This window comes from Bombus huntii, chromosome 6 (genome assembly GCF_024542735.1).
Source record: "Bombus huntii isolate Logan2020A chromosome 6, iyBomHunt1.1, whole genome shotgun sequence".
NCBI lineage: Eukaryota > Metazoa > Arthropoda > Insecta > Hymenoptera > Apidae > Bombus > Bombus huntii.
The window spans coordinates 1796954-1815723 of NC_066243.1; the positions used below are offsets into that span (position 1 = coordinate 1796954).

At 35.0% G+C, this 18770-nt stretch overlaps 1 protein-coding gene across 1 annotated transcript in view; it reads right to left on the reverse strand.

Moving 5' to 3' along the window:
• Positions 1-18503, reverse strand: part of LOC126866874 (brain tumor protein) — a 180718-nt gene extending 162215 nt beyond the window's left edge. The window contains exon 1 of the mRNA XM_050620861.1: positions 18099-18503. The gene's annotated coding sequence lies outside the window, so the exon portion shown is untranslated. The remainder of the gene's footprint in view (positions 1-18098) is intronic.
• Positions 18504-18770: the final 267 nt, after the last annotated feature.

Here is an 18770-nt window from a genome sequence, read left to right on the forward strand (position 1 = left end):
GGCAAATGCAATGAAACGTAAGAAACGACTTGCGCAACGTCCTAATTAGTCGTCCTTGCAGATCGGTGATCAGATTAAGACGAAGATTAGAAAGCGAACATCCAGTCGATCTGCTATGGGACTCTCGCGGGATAATGTGCTACTGATGAGTCACGCGTAGATAATTTAGAGCTAGAAAAACCTACCGAATGCCCAACAGGTCAAATTTCCCATATCAACATTTTTCGTAGATGATAACTTCAAACACGAACTTTGCTGGAAAGCACATTTTTCCGTGTTTGTCGAATGATTCACAAGTAAGTCATTATTTTACGATTAAGATATACGACGTTCCGCAAAGTACACACTTCCTCGTTTATGAATTATATTTATGCTTTTGTCTACGAATTGTATATACAAGTAACGTCTAAAATATATGTGATTCGACTTCTACGAAGAACAAACCTTGAACCACTAACCCATGGGTTACGACCCCCAAGAGAGTCGTAAATGGTTTCTGGGAGATCGTCACTGTTATTTTTAGTTATAATTATTTTCGTTGGAAATTTTAAGAGACAAGAACTGCGCTGGTACAAAATCCCTTCTCTAACTGAATACAGTCAGCTTCCCGGTGTAAAAGAACAAAGTTAACTTTTTTATTTCAATAAAAGTATCGTTCTACACGTTGGTACTTACACAACCGTGTAACTTTGCTGAGCAACATTTACATGAAATTTTAGTTACAGTAAGGTAACATTTTCAGGTATTGATGTTAGTTAATCGTACTTTAAAAATAAAGTACAGAGCAGCAGAAAACAGAGAGAAAACGGGGGAAATAAACGTAACTGGAAATTGGAAGGAAAAATTTCTCCCATGATAGAAATGATAATCCTTACAATATTATTATAAAAATATATTATCTATAATCCATATAACAAGAAATTGATATACAATTTAGTAAAAACACTTTTTTATCATAAATATTATTATATTTATTGTGTTTAATTACGTTTGCGTTCATCTTATATTTAGTAAGTTAATTAATCCTCCGGCTGCAGCCTTACTTTTCTGCTGACGTCGTCTACGTACCGAGTCGCTTAAATCTATGCAGTTTCTTCTAGGTTTTTGTGGTTTACAAAATCCCACAAAACTCTCGAATATTCTTCCAAGTTTCTAGAATATCGTCTAATTGTTTTTATTGCTACACGCTGCCTTAACTTTTTTAAACAGGGCAAAATCTACACGCAAGTACGGAGAAAATGAAAAATTGTTTAAAATTACTGGTCGAAAACGAGGCAGTACGCTGTTACCGAGGGTTAAACATTACAAATAAAAATTTTCGCATTTCTATACGTTTCGTTCCATCCTCGAGGAATTCCTCTTGATTTGAAATAAACTTTTTACGTCTCGTCATAGCATGCATCTTGTCTGCACGTACATTTACAAATATTCGTAAATATTTGCTCACACTCTACGAAATAGCTTAAAAGCAATTGCTTGCTTCTTGTACAGCTGTGCTTATCTTATGAGAAATTTTCTTCTAATTGTAAATCGTATTAGTAAGCACTGTGGAATTTGCGCTGGCAGTAACCACGTAGGGACGTATCGTACTATCTGATGGAAATGAATCATTCCAATTTATCGTCTGTTCCTCGATTCACTTTACGTCTCGTGAGATGTAGCTTCCTAAGGAATTTGCTTCTCGCTATATTCACAGGTTGTAATCTTGTCGTTAAACAAATTTGTATTACTCGCTTCGAGGATAAGTCGCGTAAAAGTTTTATGAAAATTCCCTAATTGGTAAATTGATTTAATAAAGTACAAATTTCTTTCCAGACGAATTCTTTGCCTTTCTTTTATAATTTCTCTCTTTTATATATTCCTTCGTACTCAAGTTACATTCATACTCAAATGATTCAAGAAAATCAACGAATGGAATACAAATAAGGTTACGAATATCACGAATTTATTTCACGGAAATTTATATTTCGTTTCAGTGTCGACAAAATAATACATCGATACTGTGACATAATATAAAATTGTGACAGACTCGTTATCTTGCTTTGATATACATATATAATAAGTTTGTACAATTGCTATTGTATGTCAATGTACGTAATACTTACATAATTGGCTGACATACGGAATGACTGCTGAATCAGAAAACCCATTTCGTACGAATTAACTTGAAAAGTTAACAAAGAAGTCGTTTCGCTGAAAGTGTATCTTCGCTTTGTGGCTTTCGATTTTGCCCCGAAGGAAAGAATTCATGAAATAAGGTCAGTTTACTGTTTCCTTGAGAAGCTAATTTCAATATATTGGCAACTCTTTCCTCAGGATACCATTCGCTGAAGAATTGCTTATAACAACGGAACCTTATTACGTTCCATACCAGATGACGAATAGCGCAACGATGACGATGTATACAAATTATTTTAATTATCTTTCTATCCAAGAACAACTTTGTCTCTCTTCGACCGCGTTCTCGTACGAAAAGAACGTTTTGTATGACAGAATTAAATAAATTTTTTGCAACTTCATCGATAATGATTTTCATCGAGCAAATAAGTTGTGGACGTTTTCACTGATCTAGAGATATCATAGACAAATGGTAAACCTATATCAGACGCAGATTTAGAAATTTACAAGAAACGAGGCACCTCGTTCCAGCGGATTGTTTAAGACTTTACGACAATTTGAACTGTGACGATGGAATTGTTATATAGACGTCTTCGATGTAGAACGTTTTCGCTTCGATACGGACGATACTGAAACTGAAATTGCAGAATAATACTAATCCACGAAAAGTGTAGAAAATTTAAAACGAGATTAATAATATTACACGGTGTTGATCTTCCACGTTTTCTCTTCCTTCTTCAAACCCTTTCACCCATTTGTAAATAGTCGGTGGCTTCACAGCATTCTATGTGCTTCTTCTAGCATGTCAGCCACTTCGACATTTTCCAACACTTCTCTTCCGAGTTTTACGAGAAATTTCGCATTAATGCGTTATTTTTTAAAAAGATCGCCAAGCGTTTTCTAGACGTGTGACAGCCGGAAGAAACATGGGCATACTAAAGACGTTACCATAAGCGAGCGGCTTATCGCTGGATCATGAAATTTAATCTCTTTATAGATAAGACTGTAACCTGCATTCCTCAACCAGGTCGCCGCACAGTTGCTGAGATGACAGTAAAAAAAACCATTTTATGAATTTTTCGAGTATATCAAATATCTATCTATCTATATGCTTTTTATGTACTTTTTTAATTAGAATAGTATCTCGCTTGTAATGGGCGAAAGCCTAACACGAGAATGACAATAACAAAATAAAAAGAAACGATAATATCGATCAAATATCTTTTACACAAGTAAGCCATTTCTTTCGAAATTACGACATGTTCCAAATTTCCGAGCGGGAGTGCAAAAGTAGAAGAAACTGCAACTATTAAACAACGATGGAACTTGTTAAAAACTTGCATTCGTTGCTTCCGCGACATTGCTGCATCGTAAGTTATTTTTTATTTTTCCTAGAAGCTGCACATATTATGTTAATTGTTATTAAAGCTACAATTGGTATTAAATAAATGCAACCAAAATCTTCAACTGCAGTGGTCATAAATAGTGTTGGCGCACCATTGTATTTATTATAGCGTTTACATACTAATTGATTAAATATATGAAATTTTGTATCGTTTGGTAGTACTCTCGTATGATTATAAAAATTTGACTTGGTTATGAAAATGAAACATTGAATCTAATAAAAGAACGCTTTTAGCTACTGTATACTGTAACGTTCGAACTTTTTATCACATTTACAATTGAAACGCGAAATTTGTAATAAAAATGCAGTTTTGCTTGACACGTGATATTTTGCGTAAAAGTTTCTTATTCTTTCTACGAAATTCTATTGGGTTTTCGTTTAACTTTACATTTTTTAATCATTTTACCGCGCCTCTACTTTTTCTCAATGTTCCACATTTTATTTTGCAGTAATTTTCGTGTAGCTCGTACGATATTATAGTCACTGGCAGCTAAAGTCACGCATACGTGACACTCGTTGTGAAAGTGTTAAAGTAGATACGCGATAGTTGTAATGTAAATACTGGATGGTAGATTTTGCTTTCGAAAGGTAGAACGATATCTGCGTGCTTGAAAGTTGCTCAATCAAGATGCTGTATAATTGATTTACGTGACGGATGAACGTATGACTCGTTCAGAAACCACGCCGATCAGCTCCATAAATCGAACAGCAGAGAAAAGGGACGATGTTGCAAATATGATAATTTTTAATTTACCTTGGAATTTGCTTTTATCCGTGTCATCTTCTTGTATAGATAGACGGACGAACAATAGCCGAGTAAGTGAATAAATGAACAATAAACGAACTCTATATTATGGTCGCCTGAGAGAAGATCAGAAGCGGAAATTAGATCGAACTAGAGTTTTACGCGAAGTATATCTCATATACATGCTTGCGATAATTTGAAAGTGCCCAAATACTGGCGCAACGGTAGGGTAATTAATTTGTTTCTAAAAAATTGGTCATTATCGGTATACTTGAAGCTATAAGAATTGAAATTGATCGATTTGACCGCCGAGACGATTCGTATACGAGCGCAAATAAATTAGCGCGATAGAATTAGCTCGAATAGCAACGAGATAGAAACGACACGTTGAAACTGGTCGCAGACTATGAGGATTCGCTTTGACGTTTCGTAAAGAACGGTAGTAGTCTCTTTCTCACGATACACCCAGCGATTTCTGGTCGAGAAGGACCGCTCGTGAGGGCAACTGCGAAATCTTATTACTTTCTGTAGCGAAACGCGGCGGCTCGGATCACAAGCTCGAGAAGAGGCTAAGAGAGGAGAAGTGGAAAATAGCGGTGGAGGAAAGAAGAGCAGAAGAGCTGGATCGGTGTGCGCGCGCTCACTCTCACGACGTGATTCATCCGGCTTTCATGAGAAAATGCAATCTTTACGGCGAAGCCAGCCCCGGCCTTATGTCACGCGCTATAACAGCAGCTATTACGACCGCCCCGCTAGACATCGCTGAGACAAAGCTAACCGGTTGTTCCTTCTCGGATGCACCGACACGATGCCTGCATTACCGTACCACTTGCGAAATGAACGGTATGTACACGTAGGTACACTGCATATTACTACATATGCGCAAACGTGTATCGCATTCCCTCGAGTATGCCGCCTGACATTTCCACCCGGAAATTTTCTCTTCGATCAACTTCTAAAAATATTCTCGCCTTTCTTTTCGTTTTTCGAATATATTAACGCTTCTAACGTACGCCAGACATAGATAACGCGGAACATTACGAATAAATACTCTCATTATATACTAGGTTATAACATTCCCTTTTCCCTTTTCACACCTTCCCGTTCCACATTCCCTTCGCTCTGCTATCTAACATTTTGACCCGGATATTTTCTCTTCGACCAGCTTCCAAAAATCTTCTCGCACTTTTTTTCTTTCAGTTCATTTCTCGGACGATAACATTTCCGATATACGAGACATGTATAACGTAGAATATTACGAATATACATCTGCTATCATTGTTAGGTTATAACATTGACGTACTATATATATACATAGGTATACCGTGTATGCTCAAACATGTCTTGCATTGCTTCGACGCTATTGCCTGAAATTTCGACCCGGAAATTTTCTCTTCGACCAACTTCTACAAATGTTCGCGCACTTCTTTTCGTTTCACTTCGTTTCTCGACATTAACGTTTCTAATACACAGGATGTTTCACAACATGCGCGACCCACTTCAGCAGTGTACAGGAGACGCGGAGCCAATGAAAAAAGTTCATACAAGCGTGTGTCCTATTTGACCTTGTTTCAAAGTTGCAGCTACTTTCGTGTCACGATGATCCGCGACAGCTTATCTTCGTAGAAAGTGCTCGAAATAGTGTCAAAAAAATTCGCCATCTTTCAATATGCGACCAGCTGTATGTCGCATAACGCAGACCGAGCCATTTCCAGCAACTTTTACGAAGCTAAGCAGTTGCGGATTATCGAAACACAAATGTGGCTATAACTGCGAAACAAGGTCAGACAGGACACGCGTTTGTATGAACTCTTTTCCTAGTTTTTGTATTGCCAAGCATCGAGGTTGGTCCCACGTGTTATGAAGCGCCCTGTATAGCAGACATAAATAGCGTAAAATGTTACGAATACATATTATTATTATTAGGTGATAGTATACGGAGTCACCTTTATTCGGACGAAATAAGTACGTATGCTTTTACTTTTTATCGTAGTAGGTCTATTAATGGAATTACGTTTCGTTGGAATTGACACACTTTACCCTCGACAGACAATATCTTCGATGTCGTGTTTCTAAAATACTCTCGTTTTAGATTTTGCGAAACTTACCTTACACGTTTCCTCTACTCTACATTTTCACTCTACATTTTCAAGACCAGTATCGCTAAGGTAGTATTTAGGAGGCCAGTACGCTTTTAAGAGACTTTTAACGTAATGTGTGGCTTTGATCGTAGAATAACTATCAATAAGCTTAAGCAAGAGAAAATAATGTGAATTTTTTGTGTATTAGCTATACCGCTGTGAAAGAATATACCAAAGAACTTTCAATACTATTTCAAACAAAAGATTTATAAAATAAACAAGCGTAAACCGGCCTCCAATATTATATAAAATATATCGCAAATACACAACATACTTTTCGACATAACTTATGCCCATGGAAAATGAAAAGAATTTAAGCGAACGTTTCATGTTCACATAGTCATGCTACAAGTTGTCATTGTAGTATGCAGTTCATGTAATTTTGAAAATAATAATTCAAACATTTTTGTTATGTATGAAACATCGGATAAGAATAATTTATTTAGTAATAACAATAATAACGTATCACCATGTGGTCAGGCAACTAAATTCTTGATGAACTCGTACAAAGCAATAGTAATAACGTATGCATTTCCAGGCTATTCGGTTGAATAAAAAATTTTGATCGATATAGAAAACGAAGTAATCGTATGAATTAATATTTATGTATGTATTTACACGAAATTGACTTGAGATTGGATTAAACAGTTAATTATTAAAACGCCTGCTCGCTACATTTATTGAGAAACTCGAATAAATTTTACTTCATTTAGTCTTTTGCATTAAAAAAAAAAAAATGTCATGCGACTGAAATAACACGTTTGTAATAAAATAACTAGGAAATAAAAACAGTGAAAAGCATACAATTTGTATTAAATAAATATTACATTACATAGGAGAATATACTACGTACATACACAGTTTTTATAACTACTTTTGCATTATTATTTATATTTATTTTTCAAAGGATGATCAAATGTCTGTGTTGTCTGCCTGAATTTATTAACTAATTATCCCACGAATTGTATAATTGTATACATGTAGGTACATGTAATTTAAATTCCTTTAGAAACGCGTTGTACAATTCACTCGCGATGGTAAGATACGTTCAAATAATTTCAGCTCGATTTAATACGAGAAAGTAATGTTTTCCCTCCTTTTATATTTGCATAAAAGTAATATTAAGTTTCGCACCCTATCAGCGCGTTTCGTATCGCCAAGTGAATTCGAAAGTGAAAATCTTCGTTATCGCGAGAATCTGAAAACGATGTGTACATGCAACACATGAGCCGACGTTAAGTAATAGTTTGCTTTTCCTCTTTTCAGGCTGTATTTGTTTTTGACAATTGCCGATCGTGTAAAACGTTAACGAAAACATCGATAACTCGTTAATTTACTGTTTTATACGTAATTAAAGTTCTTTGTCGTTCACAGCGGTTCACGAACGCATTCGAACGCTTACCATAGGACATTTTTACGAACATATTGTGCACGATATGCGAAACCTTTTCATATTTTGTTAGCACTGTAACGAGACACGACTACTGTGTGATTATAATAGAAAAATTTGTTCAGGTGTTCACGCTATTATTAGCCAACTTTTTTCTCGTAAATGGGATGCGTTAGGAAAAAAATGAAAGAAGACATAGTTTTACAGTTTTTTATAATCGATACAATAGCATGTATAATTTTTTTATATTTGCAATACTTTTAAAAGAAACATGTACGTTTTTTTATATTACGTGAAATCGTGCGTCAAGGGAAATTCATCCATGTTCCATACGATGACTGTCAAGATCGTACAGGATCAATAATAAAAGAATTGTTTCGGATGTTACGTGCCAATGTGTTTACAAGTATTGTCCTTCGACGAGGCTACAGTAAATGTTCAATACGATCTGCTTCAGCACATTTCAGCTTTATGAATAACATTTTTGGAATACATAATATATAGAATAATAATAATAATATATAGAATAACTCGAGTGTTTGAAAAAGTAAGAAGACTAATGGAATCGAAAAATAAACATGTATGTTCTGGCGTATAGTGATGATAATAGATCAACAACGAAGGAATACCAGTATCTAGATATACATTGTACGAAAAAGTTTTGTAACGTAAATACGAGAAATATATTAGAAAAAAGATTACAATGAAAGTGACGATAAAGTTACGTATTATTTTGAAATGTTTATGATATTAAAAGAGGGACTTGGAATTAGGTTTGGTTCGTACGTCGTAGGTTCGACTGCAATTGACTGTTCCAATACTTTGTCGATCTCTGCAAACTATACGTTTCCGATAAATATTTTTCAACTTCTATATACATTTACGAATTCGTTGCAAACTTTACAAGTACCGCGACGATAGGCGCGTCTCGTTCTAGAGCTAATGAGATCTCGAGATGTTGCGTGTAAGATTTATACGACAAAACGTTTCTAACTGTTCAAACAGTTTCGTGACCCACCGTAGGTATATCGTACCATCGTGGTTAACTAAAAACTGGAAGAAAAAATTGAATGCAAATGAAGCAGTCTATCGCTGTATAATTTAATCGTAATTGCGATCTGCTAAAACTGTCATGGATCGAGTGGAGCGAGTCTGAAGGCAGTCGGCGGACACTATATTTTGCTGTAACAAGATCGAATCTAGAGCTACAAATTCCAGAATTCCGGTCAACAGAGAAAAGGCATCTACTAATGAGTGAGTTTCGTGGGAAAGGGCAGTTTTCTCGTGCTATGACGGCGGCTTTCATAATTGTCTGCACGAGAGACTGAATACAGAGTAATTAGTAATTACGGCACGACACAGCGTTCTCTGTCCGTGTGGGTAACTAAACGCAATATACGTACCGATTGATATATCGATTTTAACGAATTAACGTGCTTTTTGTTTCTCGTAGATAATCTTTCCATGTAATACGATAATCGTAATTTTGCAAAAGTTATTTTGAACGTTCTCTTGTGAAATACATTTTGTGATTACGCATCCGCAACAGCTCGAATAACTTTGTACCCTACAATGAAAGTTTGAATATATTCAGCCTTCACCTCGCCGTTTTCGAATAAACGTAACGCAAAGTACGTAATATCGGTAATTTTGACGACCAAAAATGCCGTATATTATAATGCGAAGTCGCCGTTATGTCCTTTTCTGAATAATTGTTCGTTAGCGCGCGCTCGTAAAAAGTACAGACAGCCAGGAAATTTGTCCCTAGAGGGGGAATCTCAGACACGCGTGAAGAATATGATTCAGCGTGTTCTACTTTTGAAGGATATTGTCGCGCTACAAATACAGTAGAGTCGATTATCCGACGTGACGTGGAACGAACCCAACTCGAATAATCGAGATCTGGAGTAGTAAGAAGGGAGGCTTCGTGGGTGTTAATAAAAACGTTTTAACGTATTACTTGATATAATATTTAAACAAATATGTAAGCATTTTGATGCGATCTTTGATACGATATTTAACGTATATAACGATGTACGATATAACGATATTTAATTGATTAAAAGTTTAATTAACTGCCTCAACAAGCCATGGTATTTACGCCTCCGTGCTCTATATGTTAAACTTTCGGAAAACATGAAATTACGGTTAAGCTCGAAGCACCTCGGATGATAGAAAATTTTGGTTAAAATTTAAAAAAAACATTACCTTCTCCGTAATATCTCAACGATAGAAATTTCATTGAAAAATGAAATTTGAAATTTGCATGTTACACAATGTTTGCCATTTTATTGTTGTCTCCGATTCTATCGGACCTGACCGGTTTACGAACGATGAACGTTCATGTGTGTATGTGTGTGTTGTGTATGTATATATGTGTGTATAAGTACATAAGAGAGCGTGCAGACGTCGTGAAGCCGACTTTCTCCTTCGCCGAGCAATAAGGCGGTATTACGCAACCACGCTCTCCGTACCTTTTACCATGTTGCAAACAGAGAGCCGTTGGTCAGGCCTGTTTTCATCATCCGCACTCAAGCTGCGATGTATACGCGTGAAACGTTTCCTTCGAACTCGAATGACATATACTGCGTTTCTCTCCAGCCTCTTATCAATTACTGTACACTACCAGAAGTACATAGTACTTTCTCATGGATATCGACGTAATCAATCCCTTCTTAATTGAAAATCTAGTTATTGTACTCTTTACGATCGTATTTCATATGTATATATGCAGATTTCAATATCATTACTAATTATTTTAGGCTACGCTTACCCCTCCTTATTTTTACAAATATGCGGATTTTTATGCATTTATGGAAAATCGAAAAGCAGAGAGTATATGTAAAAATATATGTAAATATTAAAAGCGAAATAGTTGTTATAATGGAATTAATGGGCGAAATAAATTTTTATATAGGTTCTATCGCCCCAATTATGTCAATAAAGATATGAAATCGTACAAAACAGGCTAATAGTAATAATAATAATAATGTCTAGCTGCAACCTAACAATAACTGTTATATCGAAATAATATAATAACATAATTTTAACTGAAATTATGTTTGCCTTAAAATGCTTCGCTTTTTCAAAGAATCTTTGCATATCGTACGCTAAACCTGCAGCTTAATGCCTAATTGTTATTAGTAGTATAAAGTTAGTAACGTAAATTAAGCCTCAGCTGTATAATCGTAGAATTTTTCTTTCACTTACGAGAATAAAATTATAGTTGATTAGAGGTTTTGCAAAATAGTTTGGAAACTAAGAACCATAATAACTCTTATTAATAAACTACTCGATATCAATGTAATGATATAGCAATAAATTAAGTATAACGATAAAAAGAGACGAGAGTGTGTAGATACAGTAACTTGTAACTGATACAACCGTTATATACGATAATAAACATTTTACTAAGTAATATGAAAAGTTTAGCATCGTAGAAGCACTTAGAATAATAAATATGCACATAAAACTCGACCTCCTTTTTCACGTGCATTGAAACTATGCTCATTACGTTTTAGTTTTATCAGTTAGTATCTTTTTTTACATTGGAAATTTATGTTGCGTTTTTTAATTGCATTAATTATTTTTAATAGCTTACTATTCTTTTAATTAATACATCGTAATTTCTTGCTCAACTATACTAATAATTACATACATAATTCCCCAAAAAATAAATTAGATTTAATCCAGTTAAAATGAAAATGTTAAAATAACTGCTTAATGCAAATATTTACATTGGTCTAATGCAATCTGTACGACACACGTATAATTATATCACGTATAACATATTTTATATACATGTACATCTGCTTATGTAATTTATTCGAATATATTGCTATTATTAATTAGTTAAATCTCTTTTATATTAGATTTCTACTATTGTCAATAATTAAATTTCATATATAACTACTTCAGTAATTAAAAATACATGTGCGAAGGAAGATAATAAAAGATTGTACTACTTCGTGAAAAGTGCATTGAAACTAAAGCTCCTTATACGCGCTGAAACATGTTACGATGTATGCATCAACACCTAAGTCCGATTTACGCTGAATGTCAAAAGTACGGTTCGCGATCAATCAAACTCTAGGATTTTACGGAGCTATTCGCACTAAAGCCTGATTCAGAATAGCGATCACGGTCAGATCACGTCAAATCAAGCATCGGTCAAGAGATTTTCATTTAACTTGACCGATCCGCCTACTGTGAATGCTATCGTGTTACATGTAAGAGATTTTCACCGGTGTCTGATTTGACGTGATCTGACCGTACCATGATTGCCAGTGTGAATCAAACTTTAGGTTCCATGATGCATGGTACAATGTATGTAGTTTGGTATCGGCAAATCGGCACCGGAAGCAACTTGTATCGATGCAGGAATCAGAATCCTACGTCAAGCTTAGTCTACACTGGCAGACATTTATCCTCGGACATTTGCAGGCTATAAATAAGCAAGTAAAAACACGAATTTAAGTAATTTTAAGCGTTTTAAAATCATTTATACTTTCTTGAGATGGTAACAAGCGCGCGCCTAAACGTAATAAATAAATAATTAAACGTTTCCTGTTAAAATTTATTTATATTAATTTTTGCTTGAAATATACAGTGTCGATAACGAATCTTGGAATGGTATTCGACAAGTTCTTTACAAGTACCGTATTATTTATTATGAATTAAATTTTGGCGGGCTAAAATTAGCTTATAACAGGTGTTTCAAAACTTTCCAGCATAGTTATAAATTATAAACCGTAATCTATTTGGCGAAATTCTCAACGATGTGACAATACTACAATACGTCGGAAACTTCGCTAATTGCTATTGTTCGCAGAATAAATAATTTTGTCGAATTAATATTAGACTTTTAAACGTTGCTTTGATTTTTCAGTTGAAATAAATTGCTGCATAATGGAACGATTAAAGATTTCAAACATCAAAAAATTTCAACATCTACTTTGGTACACTACTATTAATAACTTTGTAGAATTACGCGCGAGTATTGTCAGAATTATGTTCATTAGAGGGTATTACCTTCGTGAGTCACGTTCATTGAAAATTCGTTGCGGTGGTTAATTAGTTTTATCGTCGCAAAGGTAGTACGTAGTATGTGACCAAATGTAATTTATATAGCATCTATCTTACAGAAGAGATCATTAACATCGTTATTATACACATACACATTGTCGTCGTTGAAAGGATAAACTACAAATATATTACAAAATTGAAGCACCATTCATCCACCAAGCGGTAAAAACCATTTCATGTGGTTAAACGAGACTAAATCCTTTTTAAACGATGGAAAGAGATTTTCTTGCGTATTGCGTACAAATATTCGTCCAAAGCTCTTAATCTTATTTTAATATTCATTAAACTAAAGCTATTAATCCTATCTTGATGTTATCTATATTAAATTTGGCTGAACTTCAAATTGTTTCATTATTAGCTATAAATGTTTAAGTATTAATGTTTCTAAATTTGATCGATATAAATAAGTAAAAATATAATAATTTCTAGATGAAAGTGATCGGTGGAGCAACGTCAACGAGTACGAGACACGTGCTTCGTACGAAATTCCATCGTATTTTTACAAAGAAGTGGAATGACACTGAAGTAGGGTTTAGAACCATTATAACTAATGACAACATCGTCCGCATGCGATTTTCATTTACGCGAATACGATCGTTTCAGTAATATACCATTATGTTCTCTTCTGTAGCGAGTTTTTATATTCATTTACAAAGAAGGTTTGCGCAACATCGAAAGTAAATTATTTGACCATTTTCTTTATTAGCCTCGAGTCTTTGTATTATCAACTAATTGCGTTATCGTCTATACGAACCACTAATAAACCGTTCTCATATCAATTTAACTTCTTTTTCCGAACCCAAGGTGTTCCTAATATGAGATACGTCGTGGAAAACGAAAATCATCTTATGGATATTCGAAAATGGAGCAAACTGACAAGAAAGACAGTTCTGAATCGGAATTAGATGATGACGCAGGATTTGGTTTGTGTTTGTATTCTAAGGACCAAGCTAGTGAACGGTAGCTGCGATACATCAAGAGCTAGAGATGGCTGCATGAATATTATGGGGCTACTAAGGGGCTGCCTTCCTTCGTGTGCCCAATTTATTTTAAAAAAAGGAAAAAAGTAAGTAGCTTTTTATTTTATACCACAATTTCAACTTTTCGTTTGAATTTTGAACAGGAGCATTGTTTTAAAAGCATTCATTTTGTACTCTTTTATATTTTCTGTATTTTCATAGTAAATAACAGTATCTATGAAACTCGTAGCTTTTTAAGCATGTATAAATGAATAACGAATGTAGAGGTACACAATTTTTTAAAAAGCTTTTCTCTTTCTATTATTTGATATTTAATCAAACGCAAATCCGAAACCGTTACCCTGTTTGATTATTTAATTAATTTGATTCTTTGATCGGGGATAATAAAAGCAAAATATAGTTTTTTCATTAATTAAAATTAACGAAAACATATTTCACGTTATCATTTTTTAATAAATATTACCGAACACGTTGGTCGCTAACAAGAGTATTTCGCAACAAGTTTCGACAAACTATCAAAAATTTTACTTCTAACCAAAAAAAAAAAAAAAAAAAAAATTCAATCAAGCGTTACTATTATGCTTGAAACAATAACGATTTGAGTTTGTATACGATTGCACATACATGAATGGTGTTCCAGAGTGAAAAAGCTATTGTCGCCAACAGATCGATCCTTTCATCCCACCTCTCCACTAGATGATACGAAAAAAATATAAGAACGTTTTTTTTATTGTTTTTAACGTAGATTATGATGCAAATAAAAAATTTTCGTTCGAACTTTCCGAAGTTATTTGAAGGTCACTCTGTCACTCACCATTTAAAAATGGTGTGCCATATTTTTGTTCCCGTATGACAAAAAGAAAAGGAAAAAAAGAAAGTCAAGTTCAATACGCTACTTTCAAGTGACTTTCGATCGAAACAAGGCCGCTCATCATAATCAAAACATAAGAAACAAGAAGGAAAATGTTCCAATGTTTTATTTTATGTCATCTATCATTTGTCAGTTTCTTTAAACGGGGAGAATTTGTAGACACCCTGTATGTAGTAAGATATCTGTTTTACGCTTAAAACCACTTGCATAATATAAAAATGATTTCAATTTCACTCTTCCGAATCTTACATATCGTTGCGTGTCTTTAGTCAAAGTATTTTGCCTTTCACAGGACGCCTGGTTCGGCTGGATATCAAGCTGATTCACCGCGCTTCCGTTAAACGCGCGTACGAGCAGTTCGAACTTGTAAACACATTGCGGACCGAAATAAGATTTATATATTAATAGCTCGTTCCCAGATGCATCCGGATGAAAGTGGCCAAGCTGCGAGAAAGAGCGACTTCGAATCGGAAACCAACGAACACCGTGCCGTACGTGAAGAGAGCATTTCTCCAACGTGCTCTTTGAAGCTTATGTTAAAGGCATCAATTGACCTTGAGTGGCTCGATGGTCTCTAGGAAGTACAACAAGTGCTCGAAAGAGCGTTTGATATCGACGAAGTGACCGAAATTCCCACTTTTATATATTATCCTGACTCTTCGCGATATTTCATTTTTCAGTAAAATTGTACAATACGAGTGGTTTATTACGAATTATCGGACGTATACGCCAAATGTTTCGGTCAAACCAAAAACTTATTTAAAAAAAAAGTAGGGCGAAGTGTTCGATCAGAACATCCATCGTTGCTTTCTATAACTGTAAGTCGTCTGTAGTAATGCCCACTTTAGCATCCGCAGTTGGGACCAAATTGGGACGCTTATTCGGGCAAGTGATATTCTGCGAATACAACAAAAGCAAAGAAAAGGAACAAGGAGGAACGAGTGTGAGTGACAATACTGATACCGATATGTGCGAACGCGGGCTCGAGCATCAATCGATATGCGACCGGAACAATCGACGAGGATCCGTGTCAAGTTTCATTCGACGCTTTATCTCATTCGGTGTGCTCGAGACTCATTCCGAGGTCCCATTTCCAAGAATTGGTGGGGATAGCGACGGACGCTTCAGCGAGCAAAAATCCGCACGCAAAAATGGACGCTACTGTATCAGGCAAGAGATGAATTCCATCATGGAAAAATGTTGTGTCTTTAGACAAGATCCCATCGTTAGAATATTTTTGTATTAGCGAGTAAGCTGGCCGTTACAAGATGTCCCAATCAAGACTCTTTATGGTGTCTTTTGTTGAAGAAGCAGTGTGTGTATGGTCTAAAAATGGTTGTCATGAAGCAGTTTCACAGAACGTTATTCTTTGTCAGCGATCTGACGATTAATAATTCTGACGAAATAAACTCTGAGATTCACTGAAAAATTTGGATTACTCGTTGATACGCCTAATATGTACAGGGTGTCTCATTTTAATCGGTCCCTAAACTATACGTTATTCGAAAAAGTGACTCAAATAAAACTTGCGTTTCAAGGGGGCGTCTTACGATCATCGCCAAATTTGTAGGTGTGTTGAAGATGTTTTCGAGATCTCCAGGTAATCTTTATCTTTTAAAATGGAACTATATATTTTTTATACGCCGTTTGATACAGTTTTTTAATTCTTTACAAAAAGTTATCAAGGTACTTGTATCTGTTTATTTTTATAGACATATTTAGCAAGGTTTACATTATATTATGTTGTAAGGCAATATTTACGCAATTTCATGTTATATTAATTTCATGTTATATGTCGTTTCTAGTAATAAGATATTCTAACTTTTAGTAGTAATTTTTGTACATTCTTCGCTTAGAAATTTGTATCATGCTGTTAGGTAACAGTAACTTTAAATGGAACTTCGAACAGATGAAATCGCGTGCCTTTGATAAAATCTCTATTGCCGCAAAGTACGTACATAGCAGGCTACTATATCGTTAGATTATAGAAAGGAGTGGGAATAGTGTACTTACAATAGTATCAATAGCATTGCACGTAATAACACGTATAAATATGGTATTAACATTAGTCTTATTAGCAAAGTTAATGGTATGAAATTAACATTAACGTCAGTTGCATAATTGACTATTCGTTTCGTATTTTCTTCGTCGACCAAAATAGAAATTTGAGTTCTGACAAACAAGTGATACGAAAAGGATTATAATGTGAAACTAACACTAACGTTAGTTACGTAATTGACTGTCTTTTTTTTTTGTGTTTCCTTCGTCGATCAAAATAAAAATTTAAGTTCTTACAATAAAAATATCCAACTCGCTAGCAGCAAGCGAAAATAAAAAGTAACGAGGAATATCAATTTAAGATGCGTCTATCATATGCACAAATAGCTCACTTTGTTTCGATAAATCATTATTTAGCGAGGAAGTATCTTTTTGTGTCATGTGTTCTTTCGATCGTCACTTCAACGAATCATTGGACATGTCGACTAAAGGGACCTGATGATAATTTAGTTATATTCGTCAGGAACATTGAATGAAAGGGGGCAATCAATCTACTTGACATTGCAAAATTGAGGAAACAATAGTTATTATATTTTGTATATCATTATATATCACTGCCATATCTTATAATCCTTTGATTTGATCTTATCAAACTGAGATTACTTTTGAATAGTTAACAAATTGATTTTCTTACTCGATTAAATTGTCCTTTACAAAGGCGACGTTAATTTCTTAATTTAAATTTATTAATAACCATATAAGTTTTCATATACGATAAAAGTGCTCATCGATGAACTTGTAATTGACAAAGTTTGTAATTTTTTAGGAAATCATGCCCATCTCGTATGTAGCTGAGCGTTTTAATAAACACGGAGATAATTTGATAAAGTAGATTCGTTGAAATTTGTATAAAACTAACAAGAGATATTTAACAGTCGATAAATATTATAGAAATTACTAAGTACAAAGAATGATTCATAAATCGATTTCTTTTTGTAACGACTAGTTCTCTTAATATACCAGTTTCTCAATCACGAATAGGTTATGAAAGAAATCCAGGCAAGTCTTTCTATTCTAAATGACTTTGATTCGTAAGTATTATTGCTTAATTAATCGAATACATTCAGCTGATTTAAGCCCCTTTCAAAAATGTATCTATATAAATCGTATTGTTAAAAATTTAGAAAATAATAAGAATTTGTTAATAATACTAAATGATAGTTAACTTAATTTACTAATTCGATCGATCAAGATTTACGTAGTATTAGTTAATGCGTTTCCACGTTTTTGACTTTATTAACGTTAATAACATCGAGAAAGGAAAAGATTAATTGAACGTGTTAAAACGTTCTTGAAGTTGCTTACCTTGGGCTGGCCATGCGATGACGTTTCTTCTTCACATTCGCCACGTGACAATAGTCCAAGGAATCGTGTTCAGAAAAATCCGAGACTCAACGACAACTGGAAGAATCGAAACACCGATCAGGATCTTGTCAAATCCAGAAACGATTGCCAGGAGGAAATAACGTATTCACTAGAAAAATAACCACCGAACGATAACTTTGAAATTTGACAAAATATCTCTTTGGAACTCGCGAAAAATATTCCAAGTGTTCCTAACCTTAATACGTTAAGAAGCGTATAGGGCCGACTTTAACCGAATTTGGACCAATTTAAACCGAACTTGGACCACTCGAGTACGCATTGACGACCGAACTTTTTCGCACGAGTCGTTACGGTCACGTCAACGACGGCGGCGACGACGACGACGACGACGACGACGACGACGATGCTGACAGCGGCAGCCGACGAAGCGCGGATACACGACAGGAATAGAGAACTCCGGGGAGAGTAAAAGGGGGCGGTTGGCGGTAGCCGCGGAAAGGGGGTGGGGAGTGAAGTGAACCTAAGCGCAGGTTTCTGCGCTCGGCGAGTACATTTGCCTATCGAATGCACTTTTCTGCGATATGGGAATAGTCGTAGCAACAGGGATGCGTTTCTTCTTTTTTATTCGCTGCAAAAGCTGCGCTATCAACG